Source organism: Oryctolagus cuniculus, chromosome 5 (assembly GCF_964237555.1).
Source record: "Oryctolagus cuniculus chromosome 5, mOryCun1.1, whole genome shotgun sequence".
NCBI lineage: Eukaryota > Metazoa > Chordata > Mammalia > Lagomorpha > Leporidae > Oryctolagus > Oryctolagus cuniculus.
The window spans coordinates 44,352,196-44,365,586 of NC_091436.1; the positions used below are offsets into that span (position 1 = coordinate 44,352,196).

The following is a 13,391-nucleotide window of genomic DNA, read 5'->3' on the forward strand; positions in this document are numbered from 1 at the left end:
AAAGAAGTGAATTCTCATCGAATGAACCAAACTCTTGGCTAGTTAATGCTGAACTGTGAATTGTCAGGAATGGAGAACATAAGAATATAAAATTATGCTTTTCTCTTTTAGTTAGGTTCCAATTTCAATTCAGAGAATGGGAGCCTGTCAATTAAAAATATTCTTGTGGAAGGTTGGCAGGGATACCTACGTTTTCTATATCCAAAGCTGTCTAGGGCTCCTATTAAGGCTAAATGTTTTACTCCAGCTTTCAGTAGCAGGTGCTTTGCCACAAATTCTTCTTGATAGTACTGACTTCCATGCCCTATTCCCCTTTCGGTCCTACATTGCAGGGGGAGAGAAGATTTGGGGGTTTGTTTTGTTTTTCTTCATTTCTCTGTTTCTAGTGCTGGAGCAATACCTGGTATGTGGTATATATTCTTTCTACTCTTAAATGTTTGAAAAAAATAAAGGGAAAAATAAGTGTTTGGCTTCACCTCCCCAGTACAGAGTCATGAATGAATGCTTGGTTAAGTAAAAGGGATATTCATAATTAGCACTAATTTCTTTCCTACTGTCAAGGTGGGTGTTCATCAGGCATACCAAGTCTTTCTAATTGATGTTTTGAAAACTTCCCGTGCCAGACATTAGTGACTTTTGTCCTGCCATGTTTACATACCTGAGACCAAGAACAGGCACTTTTTGAAGTTAATTAAAGATTCACTTATGTTAAACATTTCCGGATGATAGCAAGAGAACAACTTGGCAGACAATAATCTCTAGTATTTTCCTCTGTGATTCTTCTCAGACAGGTCTGGAAGGGCCTTGTCCTCATGGGATTCATAGAAGCGAAATGGGGTGATGGGCAGAAGCTGTACTGCTGCCTACAGCAACAGAATGCAAGTGACTCAGAGACAAAGTTTGTGGACAGAATCTTCTGCATTTGGGAGTGCAGTTATCTAAGACAAATATAAAACCCTACAAATGCAAAACCCCGTCAATGGCTTCCTCCTGCTAAGGTGACTTTCTGTCATACTTACTTTCATCTACTATTGTGGTTAAAATGCCAAGGGCTAATTTTACTACCAGCTTATAAGACAACCTAACAGATTCCTTCCCAACTTTTTTTTACCTGAAAGTATACTTTTATTTGTTTTCTCTCACAATCTACCAGCTTTTAAAGATTTTTGTGTACTTAAACTGTATCTATAAGCTCATAATTAATTTTTCATTTTTATTTGTTTTTTTGAAATTCTGCTTGTCAGTTTCTAATCAGAAAATGATAAGCTGTTACCCTAAGATGTTGTGTAGTTGCAGCCAAGAGCAGAGAAACATAGCATTAACCCTGTGGGTGTTGATCATCAGAAATACATATGACTGTAATTAGGGTCTTTGAAATACGGAAAGCAGCTCCTAGGAACTTACGCTGGGCTGGAGGAGGGTTAAGTCTGAGAATCACATCAGGCTGCACACTGGGACCAACTGGGCAGCTTAAAATACTGGGGCTTAAACCCCTTTCAGACCAAGTAAATTAAAATTTCTGGACCCTGGAGAGATTTCAATGCATGGTTAGGATGAAAACCATTAACAGAAAGGTTGGCGCTATAGTGTAGTAGATAAAGCCACTGCCTGCAGTGCCAGCATCCCATATGCTGCTCCATTTCTGATCCACCTCCCTGCTAGTATGCATGGGAAAACAGTGGAAGATGTGCACTCAATGTGGCAGTCCCAGAAGAAGCTCCTGGCTCCTGGCTTCAGATCAGCTAAGCTCCCACAACTGCAGTCATCTGGGGAGTGAACCAGCAGATGGAAGATCTCTCTCTCTGTCTCTTCTTCTCTCTCTCTCTCTCTCTAACTCTGTCTTTAAAATAAATAAATAAATCTTTTTTTTATTTTTTTTTAACTTTTATTTAATGAATATAAATTTCCAAAGTACAGCTTATGGATTACAATGGCTTCCCCCCCATAACGTCCCTCCCACCCGCAACCCTCCCGTCTCCCACTCCCTCTCCCCTTCCATTCACATCAAGATTCATTTTCGATTCTCTTTATATACGGAAGATCAGTTTAGCATACATTAAGTAAAGATTTCAACAGTTTGCTCCCACACAGAAACATGAAGTGAAAAATAATAGATGATTTTTTAAATGATGATGAAATCAGATCAGACCTATTGCCATGTTTAATCCCAGTGAGAGTCAAGTTGGGAATTGATAATTTCTTCTTCTATTTTTTTTTTTTTACAGAAGATCAGTTTAGTATACATTAAGTAAAGCTTTCAACAGTTTGCACAAGAGTGTCAATTTGTAAAGTCAACAACAGGAGTCACTGTGCACTTATTCCTCATGTAGGATCTCTGTCCTTAGCGTGCTGTACATTGAGACTTAATGCTATAACGAGTACTCAAACAGTATATTTCACTCTGTGTTTCTATGGGGGTGCAAACTGTTAAATAAATAAATCTTAAAAGAAAAAGAAGGGAAGAAGGAAAGGGAAGGAAGGAAGGAAGGAAGGAAGAAAGGAAGGAAGGGAAAGAAAGAAAGAAAACCACTTTGAAGTTCCACATAGCTAAGGTAAATGTGAAAAATAAAACAAAACACACACACCAACAGAAGACACAGGAAAAAGCCTGCTTCAGAAGACCGATTACTTAGTAGCATGAGAAAGGCCTGGATCTGACTGCTCTTGAGAGTCAAGGCAAAGAGCCCTTCTCACCGGGAGCACCTCTCTCTCCAGGACCCATCTCAAGGACGGAACAAGAGACTATCAAATCCCACCAGAACCAGGACAGTGAGCTCCACTCAAAACGTCTCAGGCTTAATTTCCCACCTGTCGGTTCAACACACAAGGACACCATGGCTCTCTCAAATGGAAATCCTCAAGCCGTACACCTGCTCTGGCTAGTGGCTTTCTCTCCCTGCTCCATGGCTCTGCGTGCTCACATGTCTCAAGCCCTGAGCTAACTTTTCTGTGACAGCTGAGGTTACAAAGCTGCCTTACATTCAGGGGGCTGGTGTCTGCGAGGTCTTGTTCCTGCCCCCTTGTTCCTGACTGGTTATCCTTCCAAACGTCAAGAGAAGCGACATTTTTATTAAAGATGCCCAATATGGCCCTGAAGTCTGCAGATGAACAGGAGCATTCCTGGGGAGTAGGGCACTTATTGCTGCAGAAAAATTGCCTGTAGAGGGCAAGATCAATAAAAAAGGAATGAACAGTGAAATGAATGCTTGACACCGGCTGGAATGTGAGTGTTCTCTGACTTGATATATTTATCACTGCCATGTAAACATAAAAAGACTGCCATAGGTTCCCTTTGATAAATAGTATATTGCTCTGCCATTCCTTATTGATTGCAGAAAACAAATGCCCACATTTTCTCTTATGTCTTTCTAAAAGTCTAGGACCACACACACACACTCACACAAATCGACTCAGCCCTCTAGCTGTGGAATGTAGGAATCATTCAGTGACTACCTTAAGGGCAGCTTCACGGGTAGGCAGAACAAGGCTTAGCAGAAGGCCAAGGTTGAATTTACCAGTTGTGAGATTTCAGGCAAACTAACCTTCATAAAGCTGAGATTCCACATCTGTGAAGCAAGACTGATAATGTCATGGGATAGTGCCCTGAGCAGCTCAAACATCTTGTGACTCTTGTCTGTTTCAAGACACTGATGTTCTCCAAAGTAATAGTCAGGTTCTCAGTCATATTCCAGAGAGAGAGGCAATCACCAGGCAACCTGGACTAGTCCAGACTCTACTGCAAGGGCGAGTTCTGTGCAGATGAGTCAGAAACAATCCAAAAGTCACCCTTGGCTTCGTGTTAATGCTATGATCTCCAGGACGCAGGAGTAGCTTGAGTCTTACAACATACAACGTATGTTGGAACATCTATCTGCACTGTACCTGCATGCACTGTGCGCATTCCCACATGTGATGACAAGAACTTCCCCTCTTGTGTATTCATTTTTCTCTAAAATAAAAGATATCAACTTCCCCTACTAAAGGAGGCACCGCTTTGCAAATTATTCCCTGTGACCTCCTTTATATATGGCCATAAATTATAGTGTGTGACAACTCCTTCTGGTGTGTATCTTAGGACTTGCCAGAAGTGAGCCCACATTGTGGGTGGGTGATAATTATACTTGTCTCATTAGGATTCACCCAGCGGTGTACACAAAGCTCTTAGTCCTGAGTCTGTCTGTTGGGGGCAATTCATGTGTAGTTGATACTATTATTCAAAAAGTAGATGATTTATTCTTTTTGATCAAAGTACTTAATTGTGGGGAGCAACTGGGAGCAACTCGGACTAGACTAAGTTACTGGAATTAAGACTTATTCTATGCATCTGCTCTCCCACAATATGGCACTGGGAGAGGAGGAAACAGCTTCTACCCAGCTGCCTCTCACCAACTTGACAAGCTGCAGGAGCTGCTCCTGATTGGAGGAGAGCAGTGTACTCGGCGTGTGGGTAGCAGAGTTGGGATTGGTGGAAGAGGACTATAAAGGAGGAGAGAGACAACATGCACTGGGAACATCTATCTGAAGGAACACCTGTGCAGCCCCCGAGAGAGCCGGCCGGCGGTGTGCCGCTCCCCCGCAGAAGTGGGGCATGTGGCAGGGGGAACCGCCCTTCCATGGAGGTGGAAGGGATGGTAGCCAACCCGGGAAGAACCAGCAGCAAACCCGGGGAGGGCCGAGCAGGCAAAAGAACAACACAGGGTTTAGTGTCGTTCCTCCACGAAGAGGGGGAGCGACACTTAATGTCTCATTAGAGGAAAGAGTAATATGTGGAAAATAACACAAGTTTGGATATAATAAGATTCTCAACAAGGAAGGAAAACAAAAGAAAGGGTTCTGGATTGATGTTGAGACATGTTGTCTGGCTCTGGAATTGCATCGACGACTGTGTGAAGTAGGCAAGTTAGTGACCCTCTATGGTCCTTTATGATTATATTTAAAGCACAAGAGGAGATCAAGTGTTTCTGACTCTGAGCAGACTATGAGCAATGAGAACCCTCAAGTTATTTTATTTAAAAAAAGAAAAAACTTGATAAAATTGAAGTTTGTACCATGGTGAAGTTACTGAGACTAACTGGACTTTCAGAAGTCTTTGCTTTTATAGGATTTTTTTAAACCACTTTTAAATAATGACATTGCATTTTGTGAAGAAAACAAACTATAGATATAACATCACAGGAATGTATAAAAGAAAATAAAATGGATTCTTGGTTATTAGAAGGCTGGAGAATACTATAGGACTTCAAATTGCCCGAGACCCTTTCCTGTGTGATTACTTTGTGCAATTTATCATATGTCAAAATATGTGTTTCTGAAAATAAGTGAAATGGGTTTTCAGTTTTATGAAGTTTTTGTTCTTATTTTCTGCAAATTCCCTGATGAAAAACATTAGCTTTAATAGTAATTGAATTGTCACTTCTAGTGCATTCCTTTTTTGTTGTTTTTGCTGTTGTATTTCTGATGAATTTAAAAAAAATAGACTGCATTTTTTAGTGCAGATTTAGGTTCACAGCAAAACTGAGAGGAAAGTGCAAAATATTTCCCACAGACCCCCTGCCCCTACACGAGTAGTTCCCCCTTTTTCAGTATTACCTGGGGGTGATGCTTTGCTTTTACCTCTGCTCTGCTCTCTTCTTCCAATCCAAACTCTCCCTCACCTCCAAGAAAGCATGAAACCCATGCCTGTGACTCCCAGGAACATTCTCCCCCACCCCTTCATCACAAAACACTCTGATTCACCAGCTTCACGGTTTATTATATTGCCTATTTCTACTTCATATCTTTTTCTTACTTTCTCCAGAATACTGTGAACTCCTCAACAACTGATCATTGTTTTTTATTCCTTGCTCAGCTCTTAGTTTTCACAAAACTCTAATTTTAATTAATTAAATAAATTGCATTGTCACGCATATACAAACACTTTAAACTTCCAAATTATATATTTTTGAGAAGATTGTGGCTTTCTGAGATGAAGAGGTTTTAAAAAAATAAGTTTGTCTGTTGAAATCTTTACTTAATGTATGCTAAACTGATCTTCTGTATATAAAGAGAATCGAAAATGAATCTTGATGTGAATGGAAGGGGAGAGGGAGTGGATAAGGGGAGGGTTGTCGGTTGGAGGGACGTTATGGGGGGAAGCCATTGTAATCAATATTCTGTACTTTGGAAATTTATATTCATTAAATAAAAGTTAAAAAAAAAAGTTTGTAAGAGGTGGGCATCTGGAGCAGCAGTTAAGGTGCTGCTTGGAATGCCTGCATCCCATATCAGAGTGCCTGGGTTCAAGTCTCAAATCTCCCACTAATTCAGCTGCCTCCTAATGTGCACCCTGGGAAGCACTGGGTGATGGCCTAAGTACTTGGGTCCCAGCCACCCATGTGAGAAAAGAGAACCCTTCCAGGCCCCTGGCTTCAGTCCAACCCAGCCCTGGCTGTTGCAGAATTGGGGAGGGTGAGGACAAGGGAGTGAACCAATTGGTGGAACATCTCTCTATGTGTTTGTCTATCTATCTTTATTTTTCTATCTCTGCCTCGCATATAAATAAACATGTGTGTGTATATATATCTATACATGTACATAATATATATTTAAAGAATGATGATATTTAAAGCAACTTGATCCATATGGAGGTAAACATTTTAAAAAGAAACTAAAGTTTAGTTAAGGTTTTGAGACCAATCTTAAATACCAAAATCTGTGTAATAGTGCTAACATGTTAGATTTTATATATAGATATGGATATATATATAGATAGATAGCATAGGAAATCTTGAAGATGAACAAAATGACAAATAGGACAAATCTTATTTGTCCAAGTACATGAGGTTTATATCTGCACTATCTTAGGACTGTACATGCTCATATGCATGAAATAGATTAAATATATAAATATAACACTTTTCACCTAACATCTTGGCCCATTATTCCACAGATTCAATGTGAGATTTTTAATCATATTTTATCATGGTTACATTACTAATTAGAAGGAATAACTTTTCCTTGCATGGTAAGCGTGTTGGTAACTCTCTTGAGAGAAGCCACTATTTATTTTTCATCACTAGAACCAGTATTTCTTTCACTAATTACTTGTTTCTGTTATTTCTCCTTATCATGAATTATCACTTATTTTTATACATTTTAAGTTCTCAGTTTTAATATTCACTTGGTTTCTTAAAAACCAATGCCAGGTTAAAATTATTAAATTTATATATATTACAAGAGAGTAAACATATTTCCAATGTATTTCCCACCCTCATTCACTCAAACTTATTTTATAAGCATAATTTCTGACAATGAAAACTATAATAACAGATTATATCATTATTGAATAAGAAGCATGACTCTCAAAATATGTGTATTATACACTTTTGGAAGTATTAGAACAGAGTTAAAAAAACTTAAAATGTAAAATCATTCAAAAATTTTTAAACAATTATTTATTTGAGAGACAGAGCTACACAAAGAGAGATCTTCCATCCACTGGTTCACTCTCTAAATGGCTGCAATGGCCAGGACTGGGCCAAGCCAAAGCCAGGAGCCAGGAGTTTCTACTGGGTCTCTCATGATGGTGCAGAGGTCCAGGAACTTGGACTATCTTCTCCTGCCCTCCCAGGCTCACCAAGAAGGAGCCGGATCTGAAGCAGAGCCATCAGGACTAGAACTGGCAATCATACAGGATACTGGCACTGCTGATGGTAGCTTAATCTGTTGTGCCACAGCATTGGCTCCGAGACCATTCAAATTTAAAGGTGAAGTCTACATCTGGGGTTGAGGATTCACTTGCCATTATTGCCTAGGTCAAGGACAAGGCAGAACCTCCCTGGTTGTGGTTAGAAGAGCCAATGTTAAGTATTCAACACATGTGGTTAGGAACTGGTTACACACAGGGATGCTGAATAAATAACTGTATAGATTGAGGATAATGGGAGCCAGATTTCTCCCAACAGGAGAAGAAAAGTACAAAGTGGAAAGAGAGAAGGTCAAACTAAAGGCTGGATTGAACTTTAAGGTAGTCATGGAAAGTCCTGAATCCTTTTCATTGATATAGATAGATGCAAATATAGAAGAAGACAAGATATCAATTGTATTAGTCAGCTTGGGTTGCCATAACAAAACGTTCTAGGCTGGGAGCTTTAACAACAGATGTTTCTTTCCTTACAGCTCTGAGGGCTGCAAGTCTAAGATTGAGGTTCACTGTGGTCAGGTTCTTACGAGGTCTCCCTTTGTAGCATGCAGATGGCCACCTTCTCACTATGTTCTCACGTAGCCTTTCTTCCGTGCTTGAATTCAGTGAGAGAGAGAGAGATCTTTCTGCTATCTCTTATAAGGTCACTAATTCTATCTTATCAGGGATTTGACTTCATTTAACCACAATTACCTCCTTGTAGGAATCAGAATTCTTGGATAGATGATTTATTCCAAAGACTGAGGAAAGAAATTACAAGTGAGTTTAGAATATTTTAATGCAACATAGAGTAAGACAGTGTTCGAATGATTACACAGAAGTCAGCTTGAATGAACTCCTACTTGTGAAATTTGGGATAAGGTAAGCATCAAAATAAATAATGAAAGTAACGGATAAAACAGAAAACTATTTTTTATTAATATCTAAATAGATGAAAGAAGTGTCAGTAAATTCAACCTTATAGCAGAAATAATGATGGAATTAGGAAACTACTATTTGCAAACAAGAGTTTAATAATAAATTCAAGCGAAATATTATTGACAAATGCCCAACCTGGCTACTGGTAGTTTGATGACCATCGGGATATTTATAGTATCCAAGTACATGCTATCAAAGTATTTGTCTATAACTTGTTAATAAGTTGCACAAAAACTGGAGGATGTCTTCTTTTTTCTTTCTTTTAACTTTATTTTTATTGTTGACACCATTACAGATAGAACAATAACAACCATGTTAACACACTGAAAACCTGTGCACAGAAACAAGATAAAGAAAACATACCATGATGTTAACCACACGGTCTTTGGATGGTGAAAATATGGGTGAGTTTCTAAACTATGATTCTTCAAAGTTTCTTTAATGAACACATACTGAATATATAATGGAAATATTTGTTAATAAAGACAGATTGCAAAACACAATGATAAAGACCATCCAAGAAAACTGAAGACAAAATACTTAACCATAATCCTATGATCACACAACTATTTTTTATTTTCCATATTTCTCCCCATCTTTGATACTTACACATACTTGTCATTAACACCCTAATAATCGCAGACTTGTTCACAGGTCTCAGTGTTAACGATAGTTGATTTGGGTGTTGGGAATATGGGTGAATTTTCTTCTAATTTCCTGAATTTGCCAAGATTTTCTATGAGTATGTATTATATTGGCAATGGAAAATTACATACATAAAATTTACTACCAAAGCACCAAAGGTTATTCAAGGAATTTGAGACAAAATATTTAACCATAATCCCATAATGGTAATACTGCTTTACTTATTTTCCACATTTCTTTGCATTTTAGACTTTATGTATACATATTTGACACTGTTAAAATCATAAGTTTGTACACTTTAATGAGACAGAAAAATAGATCAGGCTGTTTTTTTGTTTTGTTTTGTTGACAGGCAGAGTGGACAGTGATAGAGAGAGACAGAAAGGTCTTCCTTTGCCGTTGGTTCACCCTCCAATGGCCACCGCGGTTGGGGTGCTGCAGCTGGCGCACCGCGCTGATCCGATGGCAGGAGCCAGGTGCTTCTCCTGGTCTTCCATGGGGTGCAGGGCCCAAGTATTTGGGCCATCCTCCACTGCACTCCCTGGCCACAGCAGAGAGCTGGCCTGGAAGAGGGGCAACCGGGACAGAATCCGGCACCCTGACTGGGACTAGAACCCGGTGTGCAGGTGCTGCAAGGTGGAGGATTAGCCTAGTGAGCCGCGGCGCCAGCCGAGATCAGGCTGTTAATTGTGGTTATTGAGTGTTTGGAATATAGGTGAATTTCTTTTTTTTCTTCTAATTTTACTGTATTTTCTAATTTTTCCTCTGGGTATGTATATGCTTATGTTAGAGACATACATAATAAGCTTTGTCATCAGGATACTATTATAAAGAACTTTTGAAAGAAATTGAGATTAAAGCATTTAACCATAATTCTGCAAAGGTAACATAACAGCTCTTTTGAATACATATTCGATAATTTTAATCATTAACCTGTGCACAGAAACTAGAATAAACAATATGCCGAAGAGTGTAACTGTCTTTGGATGCTGGAAATATGAAATTTTTTCCTCCGATTTTTCTGAATTTTGCTAATTAGTTCAAATTGTGTTCACAATGGAAACATCATCATAAACTTTTTAGTAGCACTACCATAAAGAACAAGGAATTTAAGAAAGTAATACTCAACTCTAAGCCTACAACAACAACACAACAGCTTTTGACTATAAGTATATATTTTAAACAATTATAATTGTAGTATAAATATAATTTTGTGTCCTACTTTCTCCACTTACTATTCATGTAAATATATTTCCACACTGCTACATAACTCTTCATGATTACCATTTTTAAATAGCTGCGTAAGAGTCCAAGGACACATTTACTTAATCATTCCCCAATTGTTTGGTATTTAAGTTGTTCCTAATTTCTCATTAACCCAAGAGAGCCAGGTGCCTCCTCCTGGTCTCCCATGTGGGTGCAGGGCTCAAGCACTTGGGCCATCCTCCACTGAACTCCTGGGCCACAGCAGAGAACTGCACTGGAAGAGGAGCAACCCTGACCAGGACAAGAACCCTGGGTGCCGGCGCCGCAGGCTGAGGATTAGCCTAGTGAGCCGCGGCGCCGGCCGGAACATTAAAATCTTAGATCTATTTATTCTTGTATGGTTCAGAAAACTATGTATATTTTGTATACATGTATTTTGTATAATTGGTGTGGTGTGACATTAATTGGTGTGGTGTGTGACATTAATGTTTTATATATACACATGCATATATATACATATGCATATTTCACATATATAGAGGGATAGAGAGGTAAATTGTGAACAATTGGCTAATCTCTTTATGAGTTACACAAGTTATTTGCATTATTCTTGAAATAATTTTGTATGTTTGACTTATTTCACAATAAAATATTAAAAATTTTTATGAAATTCAGTACAAACAACACAGGAAAGTAACCTAAATCAATTATCCAAGACTGGGAATTAGCAAATGTATAAGAAATTATCCTATGAGACCATCTTAAGGTGTGCTATATTATAAATATGTGAATGTAATGATATCCTTGGGGGATAGAATCATAGTCTGTTGTATGGGTTGAACTGAAATCAAGAGATCTCAGAGTTTAGACATATAATGATAACTACTCTTATTGCAACTTCATTGCTAAAATCATATGCAATTATTCATTTCTCATGCTAAAGTAGAATGTATTGAACTGTGGAGCTATTGGGGAAAAACACCATTAGACTTGCTTGAAAATTACATGTAGGTGAGATGGCTACTCTCAGGAGGTTGGGGTCCTTTGCGGGGGCCAAGGAGGTTGAGCTGTGTTCCTCCGAAGCCTGATGATGAGACCCACTCATGTCTCAGCATTTCTCTAGGATTGGCCTTCCCCAGGATGGTGTGGAGTGCAGCATATTCACCTGTCACCAGGTCACCACTGGGCCTTGGACAAGTTGTTACTGACTATGCGCATGGGGATGCACCACAGAAAGCTGCCAAGGCAGCCTTCTGGCACCCTCGGCTTCAACCTTTGCTGGCCTTTGTTATTTCAACTATCACAGCGTGGGCATCTGCAAAGCTATCGCCACGCCATGGAAGCTCTGACCTTGCTGACTTAGTGCCTTCAGAATTGACTATATGCCTCTACTCCATCATGCATTCTGCTTACCAAAAGGAGGAAGTAACAGATTAAGGCCGTGGGTGTACATACTTGTCCCAATCACATGGTTATTTTCAGAATTTAATCATTGAGAAAAAGATTTGAGAATTGGTGTCTAATAAGTTGTGAGACTGAGTTCTGCATTCTGGTGAGGTGTTGCTCAGCTTCTCACGAGACTCACAGTATAACTAAGCATGGTCTATGAGCATTTGCTTTTTAATTTACCAATCTCTTAAGGGAAACTGAGCTTTACTGCTATCAATACAAGATAAGACTCTTCCATATTTGTCCTAGGAATAATAGACAAAGAGAGAGACTGTTAATTCATGAGTAAAGACTGTGGGAAATTAGTGCTTAATATTTGCAAACCTCCCTCTCTGTTCAGATGATAGCAGCTACTGATGGTCGCATGTCCCAGGGAAACGTTGAAATTAGGAAATGCTGATAATGCACATTACAGAGTTCTAAATCCTACGAAGAAAAGCTAGAGAAGATCCATTTGGAAAGAGGTCCTCCTGGTAGATATATTAAAATACTTCAAATTCTTTTTTTAAAAGATTTATTTATTTTACTTGAAAGTCAGAGGAGTTACAGAGAGAGAGAGGAGAGGCAGAGAGAGAGAGGTCTTCCATCCCCTGGTTCACTCCCCAGATGGCCGCATTGGCTGGAGCTACGCTGATCTGAAGCCAGGAGCTAAGAGCTTCTTCCAGGTCTCCCATGTGGGTGCAAGGGTCCAAGGACTTGGGCCATCTTCCACTGCTATCCCAGGCCATAGCAGAGAGCTGGATTGGAAGTGGAGCAGCCGTGTCTTGAACCAGCGCCCATTTGGGATGCCGGCACTGCAGGTGGTGGCTTTACCCACTACGCCACAGTGCCAGCCCCCAAATACTTAAAATTCTAAACTGAGACTTAATGTTCAAGTATTTTCAATTGTCCTAAAATAATCTGTTCATAAATATAAAACTGTGATTGTTATTTCCCGCTGTGTTAATCTTGAGAAAATGCATTCATTGAAAATAATTGTTTAGGCTGGCGCCGCGGCTCAATAGGCTAATCCTCCACCCAGTGGCACTGGCACACCGGGGTTCTAGTCCCGGTCGGGGTGCCAGATTCTGTCCCGGTTGCCCCTCTTCCAGGCCAGCTCTCTGCTGTGGCCCGGGAGTGCAGTGGAGGATGGCCCAAGTGCTTGGGCCCTGCACCCGCATGGGAGACCAACGGCAAAAGGAAAGACCTTTCTCTCTGTCTCTCTCTCTCTCTCACTGTCCACTCTGCCTGTAAAAAAAAAAAAAAAAAAAAAAAAAAAAAAAAAAAAAAATTGTTTAAATAAAATGTATAATAAAAAATGTAGTTATTTTCTACTTTCCCCAAATAATCTAGAAAAAATTTTTGCTGGGTTCACATCATCAAGCAATTAGTTGGTCCAGCCTTGTGTCTGCGTGAGATTTTACTTCATGGTATGATTAGAAATGAACACTCAATGTTGGTTTGCCTTAAGCAGCTTCTAATCCTTATGAAATCTGAAGAGCGTAGTGTGAGG

General features: G+C 39.5%; 1 pseudogene; it reads left to right on the forward strand.

Moving 5' to 3' along the window:
• The window catches only part of LOC127492968 (succinate dehydrogenase [ubiquinone] cytochrome b small subunit, mitochondrial-like), a 46,428-nt pseudogene extending 34,476 nt beyond the window's left edge, over nucleotides 1-11,952 (forward strand).
• Nucleotides 11,953-13,391: the final 1,439 nt, after the last annotated feature.